Below are 15242 nucleotides of genomic sequence, written 5' to 3' on the forward strand. Positions count from 1 at the left end.
GGAGAAGTTTTTTTGCTATTGCTCTGGCTCTAAGAGCAAAGTCGTAGCATGAAAAGGTGAAAGCATTTCTTTTTATTTAGCATAAAAATTACGAACGAAATGCTGTACATATTAGAGCGATTTCAAAGTAGATATATCAATGCTACTTGCTCTTTTGGCATTGTTATGCTGACTTTATTGCAAAAAATTCCAATGCAATGTGGAAAAGTGAGTGCTCTGAAGCAATAACAATAACAACAAAAACAGGAAGCTACACAAAACAATATAAAGACCGACAATTAAAACTACAAGTACAAAAACAAACACATCACAACGTTACATAAGCTTCAGCAACAAAAAATATAGAAAGGACAAAGTTCTGCATAACACCCTGCAAAAATCGTTGGATCATGTGGTCTACTGGAGTACTTAACATTATACTCCACTGTAATGCAGCAATGGACCAACTCATGTTTCTACACGAACATATTTTAAGCTGACCATTGCTCGTTTTAACGACTGTAATCACTACACGATGTTTATTAGACTGTGAGTACTCCATGGATTACCCTGATGTAATGCGGAGCTAGAGTATATGATCCACTCCTAGGACATCGCAATGTTTATTGGACTATATTTTTTGTATGAATTGTGGTTAATTTTGGAGCACTCGGGTGGTCCATAGCGAGTACTCCATACATGCATGCATGGAGTACTCGCGATTTTTGCAGGGACAATTGCCAACAGGGCAAATAGCGAACCATATTTTTTTTACTACCAAAAACAAAAATAAATGTAATGCGCGATAACCCCCGAAGAGATTTTAGGCCGAGCTTCTCTTCCAATTTGCGTCGCGCTGCTTTTAGTTTTTCCTACAAATTGGCGGAACAATACCTACTTGTTTTATGCCTACTCCGAACGGCATCTGCGAGGCAGATGAGTTTTCACTGAGAGCTTTTCATGACAGAAATACACTCGGTGTGCTTGCCAAACACTGCCGAGGGGCTACCCCGCTTAGAAAGATTTTCTTATAATTAAAAAAAAAACTTCTTTCTAAAATTTCGATATTGCTTTTCCCGGTGCGTGAACCCAGGAGCTTCGGTGTGGATGGCGGAGCATGCTACCATCACACCACAGCGGCCGCCGCTATCGCTGCACTATAAATAGCACTTTGCTCATAGTTTTTACTCTGCTGTTTTGTCCTCTCAAGAACGTGGTTATCAGTTTCTCACGGCTCTGCTCTGTGCCCTTTTCAAGTTCGAAGACGATCATTCTTCTCGTAGTAATGCGATCTCTTCGTTTGAAAATTGATAACAAAGCTTGGATGCTCTGTTGCCAGTATCTGAAAGCCTTTTATAACTTTGCTAAGCTTAGCATACACTTTTAAATTGATTCATCTGCGGAAAGTTAAAGAAAAATTTGAAAAAATTGGATACAGGTTATTCCACGTGCTTAAGTGGTTAAATGTGGTTCATAGCCCACTTATCTGACGGTGTTCAAAGGATCATAATATGATGCAGCTTATGCTTAGATTAGAATGGTGAATTTGCCGTGATACTTGATGCCATTATCCATTAAATGGAAAAGGGTTTAAATAGATCTTGTATCTAACCAAGATATGTGGGGGTTTTAACCCCATTTGCTTTTTTTTTTCTTTTTGTTTTCATTTTTTTTAGGCCTCCGGTCCGGAGTAGGTGGATACTCAAACGGACGTAACTTCGGCTGTGAAAGTCTGATCAAAGTATTTAAAGTTGGTACCACGGAGAGAAGGTAGCCCGCGGAGCTTGCTCCATTTCTGCTCATTTTCGATAAGAATATCGATCTCTGTGGTTGGTTTCCAGTTACGGAGGGTATTTTAACTCGAATGCGAAGTTGCTGCTATAACCCATACATTGGAAGAGGTTTCAGATTGGTGCATCGTAAGGCTAGGCCGACCACGGCAGGTACTTACGTAAGCTAATTCAGTTACATTAACAAAAATTACTAAACATTTTTATATATATCAAGTTTATAATATAATTGTGTTTAATTATCTTTTCAAAAAATTTATAATTTATTTTGCGCCGTATATCACACTTCGTGATTAATATCGTCATATAATACTTATTTTGGAAACGAGCGGTTAAATAGTTTTAGCACCTAAGGCTGGACGATTGAATAACTTATGTTATATTATAATTAAAAGCAAATGCTCGCCGCAGCTGTTATACCGCTATGCAGTTGATAGTTGGTTCGCGGGAATTACACAGTGAGTAATGAAAGCTTTTCCCAAAATACGAAACTATTCTCTCATCATTCAGTTATTCAAAAGTAAACAAAACAATGACGCATCCAAATGTGTGCAATATTGCAGTGAAATTAAATGCGCAATCAAAAAGATTCTGCAAAGTACTTGATGCACTCCTTTGGTGCTACATGGCGTATGAGTAACATTTAAGCATTTAGTCGGGATTAAGCACATTGGAGGCGGCGGCTACGGACCACAACGAAAACAATGCAACATGTTCAAGCGAATGAAGTTAGTATTTGCGCACTGTGAACTGCGAAGTGAAATGGTACATGGAGCAAGTTTGTGTTCATAAAAATTATAAGTATACTTATGGCCGAGCCACAATGAAGTAATTCATTCACGCAATCTTATGCATGATGGGTAGATTGCACGTATTTTTATAAGGAATAACAGATCGAGCGACACTAGCTCCATCTGACATACAAATGTTGGCAATCTTGAACTCAGGCCTCATGAAAAGCATAAGAAAAAGTATTCAACATTTGCTTTGGCTATGAGTCCTTTAACACTTTGCAAGTGAAACTATTTTTCCGATTCTTTGGTACTTTTCCAACGTTTTTCACAGTTATAAACTGTTTTTTAACACAATAATAGGAGATTATGTTTCGTATTTTTCTTGTAAAGTTAGAATGTTTGTGACAGTGCTTCGCGAAATTATGTGTTTCATTGAGCAAGGTCCAATAATTTTCAATTGCTAAGCCTGAAGTTCCTCTATATTTACAAATGCAATATCTTGCGTGATTGTGGCGATTTTACTTTTGAATGAAGAAGTTCATTGTGGCTCGGCCATTATTTAAAGGGGACAAACAAACCTTGACGACAACGGTAGTCAAGTTTTGGTTACTTGAACACATTGAAAGCGGCAGCTAAAGATATATATTAGAAATGAAATCCACAACTAAGATTCTTTGTCGCTGAACTAACAAATATTCAGTAAAATTTATCGCATTATTACTTATCTTACTAATTATTGTTATAGAGACAAACTCATATCGTATTTTCAAAAGAAGAAAAAATATTGTTCTTAATTTAACAATATTCTGTATAAATGACAGATTATAATTATCTATAAAACTAACTGATTTTTCTTTTACAAGACGAATCTCTATTATATCAACAGCCACTTTTATATCTTTAACAGTTTTTGCTGGAATTTTGAAGAGAAATTAATAATTTTTAGTTAACACACATTGAAGCGGCAAATTTGATGCGATGGTGGTGTGCCACGCCTACTACACCGATAATTCTGAGATCAATGCCTGGAAAGGGAAACACCAAGACCTTTAAAAAAATGTTTTAATTTGTAAATATTATTATTTTTTAACGGAGCTGTGACTTAGGTTTTACGAACGTTTTTTTTTTTTTTGACTGTCCAAATAGTTAATTCAAACTCAACAATTTGTGCAAAGTTGGTTTGAGATAGAAAAGCTGTTGGAGATGGAAAAAAATAATAACAAAAAAGTCAATTGAATTGACCCCTTCGGTTTATTTTACCACTTTTTTCTCTCCGTGCATTGTCCGAAATCAATAATAGAATAAGAATATAATATAATAAGGTTTAGTCTGCCGATAGCTAGCGCCATTCGTTATTGATTGTTGTTGTTGCTGTAGCGATAAGGACATTCCCCGAAGGTCTTGGGGAGTGTTATCGATGTTGAAGGTCCTTTGCCGGATAAAGATCCGGTACGTTCCAGTACCAAGCACCATAAAGGTACTAGCCGGACCATCTCGGGACAATTTGGTATGACCACATGAAATCTTCTAGGCCATGCTGCCCTTTCACCCCTCGGATATCCATCAGGAGTTCGGGCTCGCCAGAACCTCAGCTGTTAATAAAACAGGAATCGCCACGGGTAGGCAAGATTGGCAATTGGGTCGGAGAAGCTATATGATGTGCTGGCAATCCCTTGAGAGGGTTCCGCTACACAACCCCTTGAATCAATTTGGTATTTTAGTCGCCTTTTACGACAAGCATACCTACCGTGGGTATAAACCCCCTAACCTGCTGGATTAACGAATGTGTAAAAGTAATTCGATAAATGTCACTTTGCAACTGCATTCGTCAATGTAATCAAATCTATTACGATTTGCATGAACGATTTTTTGGAAAAATATATTTTTACTCGGGTCGAAATTTCTCGAGTGGGTCACTTTAAAATCGATTGACTTAGTTTTCATTGATTAATACGGTTTTTGATCGGTTTGAATGCAAAAACGATCTCGCCAAAATATTTTTGCTAACATTTTTTTTTAATTAGTTATTAACAGTTAATGTTTTTGATCAAGTTATTTTTTTATTTAATAACTCATGAACGGTTTATTGAAACTCAACTTTTTCTACATCACAATTTTCTTCAATTAATATACTTTGCCATAAAAAAATCTCTTAATAACAAATTATTATTTTGCTTAAAAAATTTCCTGATGGTTTTAAATAATTAAAAATTAATAAAACTTCTCCGCCTGCGAGAAAATTTGGACACATTTCATTCAGTTCTACAATCCCTTAAAAAAATGTTTGTGAAAAAAAAAAAATAAAAAAAATAAATATAAGGCGCGATAACCTCCGAAGAGGTTTTAGGCGGAGCTTCTCTTCCAATTTGCGTCGCGCTCCTTTTACTTTTTCCTACAAATTGGCGGGACAGGACCTACTTGTTTTATGCCGACTCCGAACGGCATCTGCAAGGCAGATGAGTTTTGACTGAGAGCTTCTCATGGCAGAAATAGATTCGGAGTGCTTGCCAAACACTGCCGAGGGGCGACCCTGCTTAGAAAAATTTTCTTCTAATTGAAAAACCTTATTTCTAAAATTTTGATGTTGCTTTGCCCGGGGTGTGAACCCAGCGCATTCGGTGTTGTAGGCGGAGCAAGCTACCATCACACCACGGTGGCCGCCACGTTGTTGGTGAAAAGAAAGTAATTATTTTACATTAGATCAAAGGTTATACATAGTTTTGTGACCGCGCTCCTACTGTTTTTTTTTTAACGGACGTTGTGGCAGCGCGCTGCCCTCAAGTGGCCCAACGAAACTAGGCTAGTCCTGTTCATGCGAGCTTTTTATATATATATATATATATATATATATAATAATAATAAATTTTAATAAATTTTTCTTTGTCGAGTCTTTGATGGGCAGCGGTTTAGAACTCTCACGCGCTAAGTCATCATGTGGCCGAAATTTTGTGGATGATTTATACCGATCAAGAAAGAAATAAAGGTCCCAAAACAATATTTTTTGTATGCAAATTCCATTTGAGTTTTTGGTGCGACGCTTTGGTCTATTTTTGACGTTGAACAAACTCTTTGGTGAAGGTATTGGCTCCAACACCTGTCCTAGAATATACAAGAACGGTCTCTACGGCGAAAAAGCGTATCTTGTTCGTTCGTACTCGGTGCAGCGTCCTACTACGAAGTTGAGTGGCTTTAATGCATGCAATGCGCGGTATTTGAACAGAGCCTCTCCCTCTCTCAACAGGCGTAGTAATGGTGGCCCTACCGCAGCAAGGGATACCAAATGATTGATAAAACAGAAGAAACAAAGAAACTCCCGTCAACCCATAGATTCTTAAACGAGTTTGGAGTAGTTAAAAGGACTTTTTCTAAACATCGAAGGGCAAGCTCTGAATCCCAATTGTGATGAATTAGTAGGCCTAAACTTAGCATACAGACATCCTCCAAACAAATAAAGTGGTGGAGTATGAGTTGTATCCGGAGCAAGAATATGCCCCAGCATACTCCTCTTTACTGTTGTGGAGGGTTCATTGTGGTTCTGATACACTGGGCAAGGCTCTGATCTGAATGAGGGTTGTATGAAATATGTTTAAAACGTATTTGTACAGTTATTCAAATAAAGATTCACAATAATTTTGATATATTTGAATAAACTTTTACAAGAGGAATGTATGTTGTTTTCTCCAGTAAAAATGTCAGACTTTAAAAAACACATCTCTCCTTCGCAAGATAAAGATATTGCATTACTTGCTAGTTGTGGTGTTTTGATTGTATTTAATCAGTCACATTTAAACAACCCTATAAATATTAATCTGAATTTTCACTGATAAGCTTTTCATTTCAGAAATATACAAGAAGTGTTTGTAAAATCATGGTTGAGGGGCGATCCCGCTTAGAAAAACTTGTTTCTAGTTGAAAAAAAGTGTTTTTTTTCTATATTTTCGATGCTGCTTTTCCCTTTTTTCGTAAACCCAGGATATTCGGTATGGTAGGCGGACATGCTACCACTGCACCACCAAGCCGGCTGCAAGACTGATGCAATTGGTAGTGGATAGTATTTCCAGGAAGCTATTAAATATATAAATAAATAAATGCACATGTAAATTTGGAGTTTTGTGGTAAACACTATGCGCTTAATTAACTGATTTTCATCTCAGCAATAACAAATTTCAAAACAGTGTATAATGGGCCCTAATTTCAGCCATATGCAAGCTGTGATTAAATAATATAATTATATTGGCCTAATCGCATTAAATTGCAAACGAATGACAGTTGATTTTTGTTTGATTTGATGGTGCTAAATCAGTGATGCAAAAAACTAGAAGAGCTTCGAACAGAAGCGTAGCATTTTTTGTACATAAGCAAAATTGTGAAGAAGAATTAAGCATAGAATGTACGCTTGGGATGTTTATGCTTCAGGTACAAGCAAAATCTGGTTCACTGCTTGCTCTACAGAAGTTGCGAAGTTTGCGCGCTCACCGACATTTAGGTGAACGTCGAATAAATTACCGAAGCCCTACAGATCCCTTGAGGGCAGCTCTGGGCTGAATATTCGTAAAAAAACTGAAGTTGATGACGCTAAACATGATGGTAAAACTGAACATATGTTGAATGAGATATTATAATAATAAATAAAATATATTAATACTAGCAGACCCGGCAGACGTTGTTCTGCCCTAAATTTGGCCTACCTGCATACGTTTTAAAAAGCTTTTTCCATCTAACTCTGCCCTCCCCATCTTCACTTTTTCCTAATCCTTTTACTCACTCCTCCTTTCGTCTTTCTCGCTTCATCTATCACCATCTTCGTCTCATTCTGTCTCTCTCTCAGTCTATCTCTTTTGTTCCAGTCCCAGTCCTAGCCCTAATCCCAGTCCATGTCCCTCTCTGGTCCGAAAAAGGGATGATAAACACTAATATAGGCAGATCTATATCCCAAGTTTCATGCAAATCGAATAGGACGTATGTAAATAGGTATGTGGATATTATTAATTCATGCCTCTATTTCGGCTTCGCATGCATATTTATCAGTTTTGCCAGGTTGATGCGACTAAATCGAATATCACAATGAAAATTAATTTAGAGCTCTCAGCAACAGCTTTCGTTTGATACCCATATTACCCACAAATTTTAGGGGTATCGGGGTCCACGTTTTGGCCTATATCTCGAGACCCTAGTCACCCAGCGGTATAATATATTACTTTGTACTAAAGCACCCATAAACAGCTTTCATTTTATATCCATATTGAATAAACACTGTCTAGGCATTCACGGGCCCACGTTTTGGCCTATATCTCGAGACCCTAGTCACCCAGGGGTATGAAAATTACCATCTACTAAAGCGCTCATCAACAGCTTTCATTTGTTATCCATATTCTATAAACACATTCTAGGGGTACCCTTGTCCACGTTTGAACAATCGACTGACGCATCTCTTTAAACATCGGCGACCAACTAACACATATTTTACCTTTTCCTTTTATATATATAGATTTTTATTTTTCACCTTTCACTGTAATATTAAAACGAAATGCATATATTCATTGCTTTTGAATTTCGGCTAAAAAATTGCACATGGAACAACTAAGGACTCTCAGGAATTAAAAAAAATTTTTTAGTACTTCTAAATCGCGGACCCCTTCAGAAACCACGGGTCCGGGGGAAATCCCTCGCCCCCTCCCTCTCGAAGGGCCTCGTGACGTGCTATACTTGATATCATTCGCTATATTATTTTTTATTGATAAGCAGGTTGTTTAATTAAACACCAAGGAATTACACGGAAGTATATCCGGACCACCTGAAAATATGAGAGCCCCTGCATATACGTAACATTTTTTTATTACGTATAATCATTTAAAACAAATTGCAATAAAATAATGTTGCAAATATAAAACAAGTTATAGCCTATCCTATGTTTCAAGTTGGATCAAACTGTACACGGGGCGTAAAACAAATTAAAAATTGGTTCAGTAGTTTAGGAGTCCGTCGCGGACAAACATAGTGGCACGTGATTTTTATATATAAAGATTCAAATTTGCTACAATAAGGAATTGCAGTTAACTAAATTTATTACAAAAATAAAAAACGCGAATCATTTGTGAAAAAGGTTTTTTCGATACATATTAGTATGACGAATATTACCATCTCTAAGGCTATTAAATGAAGTTGATGTGCTTTTTAAGCAAGCTACATGAACACATTAATCATCATGTGCACACATACATACAAGCAGCAGAGAGATACTCATAAATGAATGTCATCATCAGCTGCTACTTCGCTCACATATACACACGCATATGGCTACACACTACAAATACACGGGCGTATAGCTGGTGACCGGGTAGAGGATTCTAGAAGAAGAAACTTCTAGATATTTGGGCAGAGAGTATAAAAGCAGCAGAAGCTGAGTAGTCCGTAATCAGTTTGATTTAAGTACGCTATTGGTTGCGAAGTATAAGTGTTATTGTGAAGTAGCCTAATAAAGAACATTTTGCACTATTGAATATTGGAGTTATATATTCAACAATTTAGCGATACAAACGTTAGTATAAGATCTAAAATAAGCGGAGTTTCCTTAAATTAGCTACAATTGGTGTCATTCCAGAGTTGTAGAGAACAACAAGGACATGGCGAAGTTAGGTGAGTTAAGGATCCAGCAACTGAAAAATGAGTTGGAGAACCTTGGATTGAATACAACCGGCAATAAGAACGAACTTCAAGCACGGCTACGACAGCTTATGGAGTCGGAAGGCATTAATATGGAGGAGTATGCCTTTCAACCTGATGGGGAAGAAACAATAACAAAAATTGAAGAGAAAAATGAAACATCGCAGATAGTTACGAGCACAGACTTGAACATGATATTGGCTGCAATATCTGCACAAACGTCGACAGTAACATCCAAGATGGAAACTCAACTGGAAGAACAGAAGACATATATGTCATCCCAACTGGAAGAACAGAAGACCTATATGGCATCCCAACTTCAATCGCAAGAGACACGCATAACATCCAAAATGGAATCAAAAAAAGCGCGTATTTCAGAAATGTCGGCACAGATTACATCCAAGATGGAAGCACAAGAGCAGTGCTTACCACTGGTGGAACAGGTGGAACAAATGTCTTCGCAGTTAGAGGCACAGGAATCAAGGTAACATCAAAGCTGGAAGCACAGGATACAAAAATTGTACAGCTCGAGGACAAAATATAAAGGTAAAGACACCATCCTTTGACGATTGTGTTCCTTTCCAGGTCTTTAAGCTACAATTTGAGAAGACGTCAGCACTGAACAACTGGAATGCGGATGATAAAGTTGCTGCATTGTTCGTGGCATTGAAAGGGCAGCTGAAATCTTACAGACTATTTCTAGTATGAACGGAACAGTTATGAAGCATTGATGACCGCTGTCGAGAGAGGTTACGGAAGCGAACACAGGAAAAAAATCCACCAAATATAATTGCAAAAACGCTACTAAAAACCTAAAGAGCCTTTGCAGGAGTTTCCTACAGATATTGAAAAATTGGCTCATCTCGCAAACGTGGAATACACTGAAATGGTAAAGATTCAGAGTTTTATAAATGGCATAAGGGACGTCGAAACTAAGCGAGCTACATACGCAAACTCAAAACCTACATTCACAGAAACGGTATTCCATGCTCTGATTCAGGAAGAAGCATCGCCATCCTGTAAGCCAGCTTTCAAAGCACTCCGTGTGGAAGTAGAAAGTCGAGATTGAGTAGACACAATTTTGGAAGCACTGAAGGGATCACAACAGAAAAATGCTGGAGTTATGAAGTGTTTCAATTGCGATAACCCAGGACACATTGCACGTCATTGCAGCACCGGTCCTGGTAGTTCCAATTGGGCTGGTCGTAAACGTAAAGCTGGAGGAGATAATCAAGGGCGAGTCAGATGTAAAGATCGAAAACTTGCCCCAGCTATTGAATATTCTGTGATATCTATCTCGCAAATCAGATGAAAATTTAGTAGTTATACCGTCAGGGGAAATGTGGATGGTAAGGGGCGTCTGCTAACTGTAGATACGGGGGCATCCCATTCCTTAATCGGATCTGATTTGGTCAAGAGTAGAGTAAAACCGTTACCCGGAGCAAGATTGCGTACGTTGACTGGTGAGTACAACCAAGTCCAAGGAGAAGTCGTATGTGAGGTCTTAATTGGAAAGGTCACGATTTTATACAAATTCGTTGTGGCGGAGATCGTTGATGAAGTCATATTGGGAGTGAACTTCTTAGTTGACAATGACATCAGGATCGATAAGCAGAGAAGGATTATGCGCTATAAGAACCAGGATGTACCACTCAACTTCAGTTTGGAGAAAGGGTTCAACAGTAAGCGAGTGTTGGTGGATGCGATTGGACAAATACCACCAAAGTCAAAGGCAGAAGATCGGGCAAAGGTTGGTGGATCGAATGGGCCAAACAAAGCCAAATCAAAGGTACCTGCGAGAGAAACACTGGCATTGACAAACCCAAATCGACACACCAAAACGAAAGAAGGAATTTCCCAGAAAGAATGCGAAGGTAGTTTCAAGTCAGGGCGCACCACTCTTGCGAAACGTCGGAGCGATTCTATGAAGTAGTTCATTGGCCAAACAACAGAGTGTGAGAGACCGAACCAGAGTAATGGGTAGTAACATGAAACACACATGTTTGACAAGAACAAGAATTCGGAAGGGCTCTTGGAGGGAGATTTGGTACTGTTATACAACCCTCACCGGCGGAAAGGTGTTCCATCCAAACTTTGGTGCAGTTGGGAAGGCCCGTACAGAGTTGTGAAGAGGAACAGTGAGGTCATCTACCGCATACAAACAATTGGGAAAACACGAAATAGAAGGGTGTTTCATTTGGAGAGGCTAGGAGCGGTTAGATCGAGAGATTTGTCTGATCAGGACGATCAGACTTAGGTGGAGGGCAGTGTGACAAATATTACCATTTCTAAGGTTATTAAAGCTGTTGACCTAAATTTTTACCTAAATAGAGAAAAAACATAAATCACTGGAAACTGTCGGCAAGGCAGTGCAAAAGAAAAATTTAGAATTTTTATGAGTGTACTTTTCAACCTAAATTCAAATGTCAAATTTCAAAAACAAAAATATTGATTTTTCAATATTGTATATGCAAATAAGTGGCCCTTGTCCATTCAATTTAACTAAATCATAGATCACAGAGCGATGATCCCTGCTGCTATTAAGGTCCGATCGATTGTACGTGATGGTGAGCTCAATTTTTTTTAAGCTGATGTTGGCGACACTAGAATTGGATCCTTATTTGAATATGGACCGCAATCTGAACATATTTGGCAGCCAAGTTCACTAATTGGCCTAAAGAAGTTATTGGAGGGGTACCAACATCAGAGTGTTGAATTCGAAATTGTGAAAAAGGTCATTGTGTACGTGCGCCACTATGTCCGAAAAAAGCCTTATAAAACGGAGCCACTGCATTTGCTTGTACTGCTATCTTGTGAAAGGTACTTACCCGGATCTCAATTGACCTCTGTTCTATTTAAGCGTAAAAACGCATCAAAAATACCAATTTTCGTAGAAGAAATAAACAATATAGGTTTTCAAATCAACACGCACAGTTTTGACATCTTTTTCCTAAATTATTGCAGTGCTGAAAAGTCCAGTGGAATATTAGTTTAGGTACTTAAAATTTAGGCGAATTCGCATCCAGCCTAAATAAAGGCACAACAAGCAAGCTACATAAACACATTAATCATCATGTATCCACATACATACAAGCAGCAGAGAGGTACTCATAAACACATGTCATCATCAGCTGATACTTCGCTCCCATATACACACGCATATGGTTACACACTAAAAATACACACGCGTATGGCTGGTGACCAGGTAGAGGATTCTAGAAGAAGAAACGCTTAGATATTTGGGCAGGGAGTATAAAAGCTGCAGAAGCCAAGTAGTCCGTAAACAGTTTGATTTAAGCACACTATTGTTTTCGAAGTATAAGTGTTATTGTGAAGTAGCCTAATAAAGAACATTTTGCACTATTGAATATTGGAGTTATATATTCAAAAATTTAGCGAAACGAACATTAGCAGAAGGTGTAAAGTAAGCGGAGTTTCCCTAAATTCGTTAGAGTATATTGAAAAAAATTGAATACCAGGGATGTATGCGGATTGTGCGTCCTCTCAGCCTTTTTATACTCAGCTGAGCAGAGCTCACAGAGCGTATTAATTTTGTTGGCATAAAGGTACCACGTAACGGCATAATCGAGTTAGATGTAGACTTCTAAATATTAAAATGATTTAGGTGAAAAAAGAAATAAATTTAGCTATGTCTGTCCGTCCGTCCGTCCCTAAACACGATAACTTGAGTAAATTTTGAGGTATCTTAATGAAATCTTAACGAACTAAGCGATGCGTCGGACTCGGGGAGCGAGATTCAATGAACTCTTTGTTGGAGAAGCACACAAATGAAAACGGAGTAGAAGAGTGGAGAAGCGTACGGAGCAGAGGAAGTAAAAGAGCTCTCTCGCAGTACCGTGCAGCACTACAAATTGTACAACGCTTGGAAGCAGTGGTCGATCCAACAGAAGTGGAGACCGAGCGCTTTAAATAGGCCCATGAGTCGGTAGAAGTAGGTGGAAGGCAATTCAAAAGGTTTGCTGCGAGAAATCCTCGGTTCTGCAACCCGTACGAGGAGTAAGAAGTGTCGAATGGCAGAATGAAGAGGCAACGTTCTTCGGAAGGCGACAAGCCTGTTATCAAGAGACAGAAAGGAGCCAGTCGTAGAGCCGCGAGGCAGCGCAGTCGCATATTCAAGATAAGTAGGCCCAATGTTGTAAGACAGATGGGCCCCAATAGCGGGGTAGCAACTACCTCGAAAGCTGCGAATCTGAGAGAAGTTCCAACTACGGAAGTAGGAGATAAGCCAAAGGGAGATAACGCTAAGACTCCGGCTTTCTCGGAGATTCTAAAGGGAGTTAGCGCTAAGACTCCGGCTTTCTCGGAGCTGCCAAATGGAGATAACACTAAGACTCCGGCGTTGTCCAAGAAGATGAGTGATGTGGCAAAGCGTTCACCGACTGTGGCGCTGCTTGATCGTGGCAGTCCTTTCGGGCAAATGACTGCTGAAAGATGGATATCTGCGGAAAGGGTGCTTAATGCTTAAGACGATGCGATAAGAGCCAAGTTAGCTCCTTCCAACCTTTGATTTGAGGGGGGGGGGGGGGGGGGGGGGGGGGTGGTATAATGATGTGAAGACGATAGCGTGCGACAATATCGCGAGCTTGCGGTGGCTGGAGGAAATGGTTCCAAACCTCCAAAGGCAAGGCACGAACGCGCCGTTAGAGGAGGTGGATAAAGCGCATGTCCCCACGGTACCAAAAGTGAAGGTATGGATACCATGCGTGAATGAGTCGGAGGATACACTGCGACTTCTGCAGAATTAGAATCCGAACATACAGACCCAGGATTGGGAGGTACTAACTGTATCTCGGCTTACCGAGGACGGTCGGTTCTACATCTTCCAAATAAACAAGAAGACGGAGGATATTTTGAACACGCAGCATGGCAAAATGTCCTTTGACACTGGCAAAATATACATGCGACTCAGGAAAAGATGTCCCGAGGATAAAATCCCTAACACGCTAGAGGTGGGCGAATTCGAAAAGGACCTCAAAAGGCTAAGGAAAAAAAGACAGGTGGAGGTCCCCTATGTCACCACGAAGGTTTTAGAAGAAGACCAACCACCAAATGGTGCTGTGACTCGCACACAGGAATACCCGACACAACAGTCACGAGAGGCTGAAGGGGGCCTCGAATACTCTAAACCAAAAGGGCAAGGGGAGGACGAAGACGTCACGACGAAGGTGTTGGAGGGGGACAAACAGCCCAATGGTGCTGCGAGACCTACAGACAAGCCTCCAGCACAGTAAGGTGGCGTCGAGCGAACTTCTCCTAACCCTTAAAGAGGGTTCGTTTGACGTGGCGCTGATCCAGGAGCCGTGGCTCTCGTCGGGAGGAAAGGTTTCTGAACTTAGCGCGCGCGCGTTTGGCGTTTACTACGCGCAAACGGAAGGACGGGTGCGAGCTGTAGTAATGGTAAGGAACCAGCTGCATTCATATATGCTGCCTAATTACACCACTGAGGATCTCGTAGCGGCGGCCGTTGATCAAAAGAATAAGCAGGCATTAATCCTGGCATCTTGCTACATGGCCCATGCTCGGGAGGTTCCACCGATGGACTGCAAAAGCTAGTACAGGAGGAAGGGCGCAACGGGCGGTTGGTCATAGGCGCAGATGCAAATGCGCAACACAATGCGCGGGGAGGAGCAGATACGAACGAGTGAGGCGAATCTCTATTTTGTTACATCCTGCAAACCAATTTGCAGATAGCCAAGAGGGAAGATGTCGCTACATACATTGGTCCAATATCCAGCAATGTTCTGGATATTACATTGAGCTCCGAGCGTGATATATCAAGGTATGATTGGATGGTTCTTGATAGACCATCCTTCTCCGACCACGCGTATATCAGTTTCATCATACCCCTAAAGAGGGTAGAGAAGGGAGGGACCTTTAGAAACCCTAGGTCAACGAACTGGACTAAATTCCAGAAACATGTAGAAACCAAACTGGGACAACCCAAAGAGGTTGCCAATGTGGAGGAAATGGAGGATTCGAATGAATTCCTAACAAGGACGCTTATGACTGCGTATAACAAAGCTTGCCCTCTAAGAAGATTCAGAGGAAAGGCAAA

Source organism: Eurosta solidaginis, chromosome 1 (genome assembly GCF_040869045.1).
Source record: "Eurosta solidaginis isolate ZX-2024a chromosome 1, ASM4086904v1, whole genome shotgun sequence".
Taxonomy (NCBI): domain Eukaryota; kingdom Metazoa; phylum Arthropoda; class Insecta; order Diptera; family Tephritidae; genus Eurosta; species Eurosta solidaginis.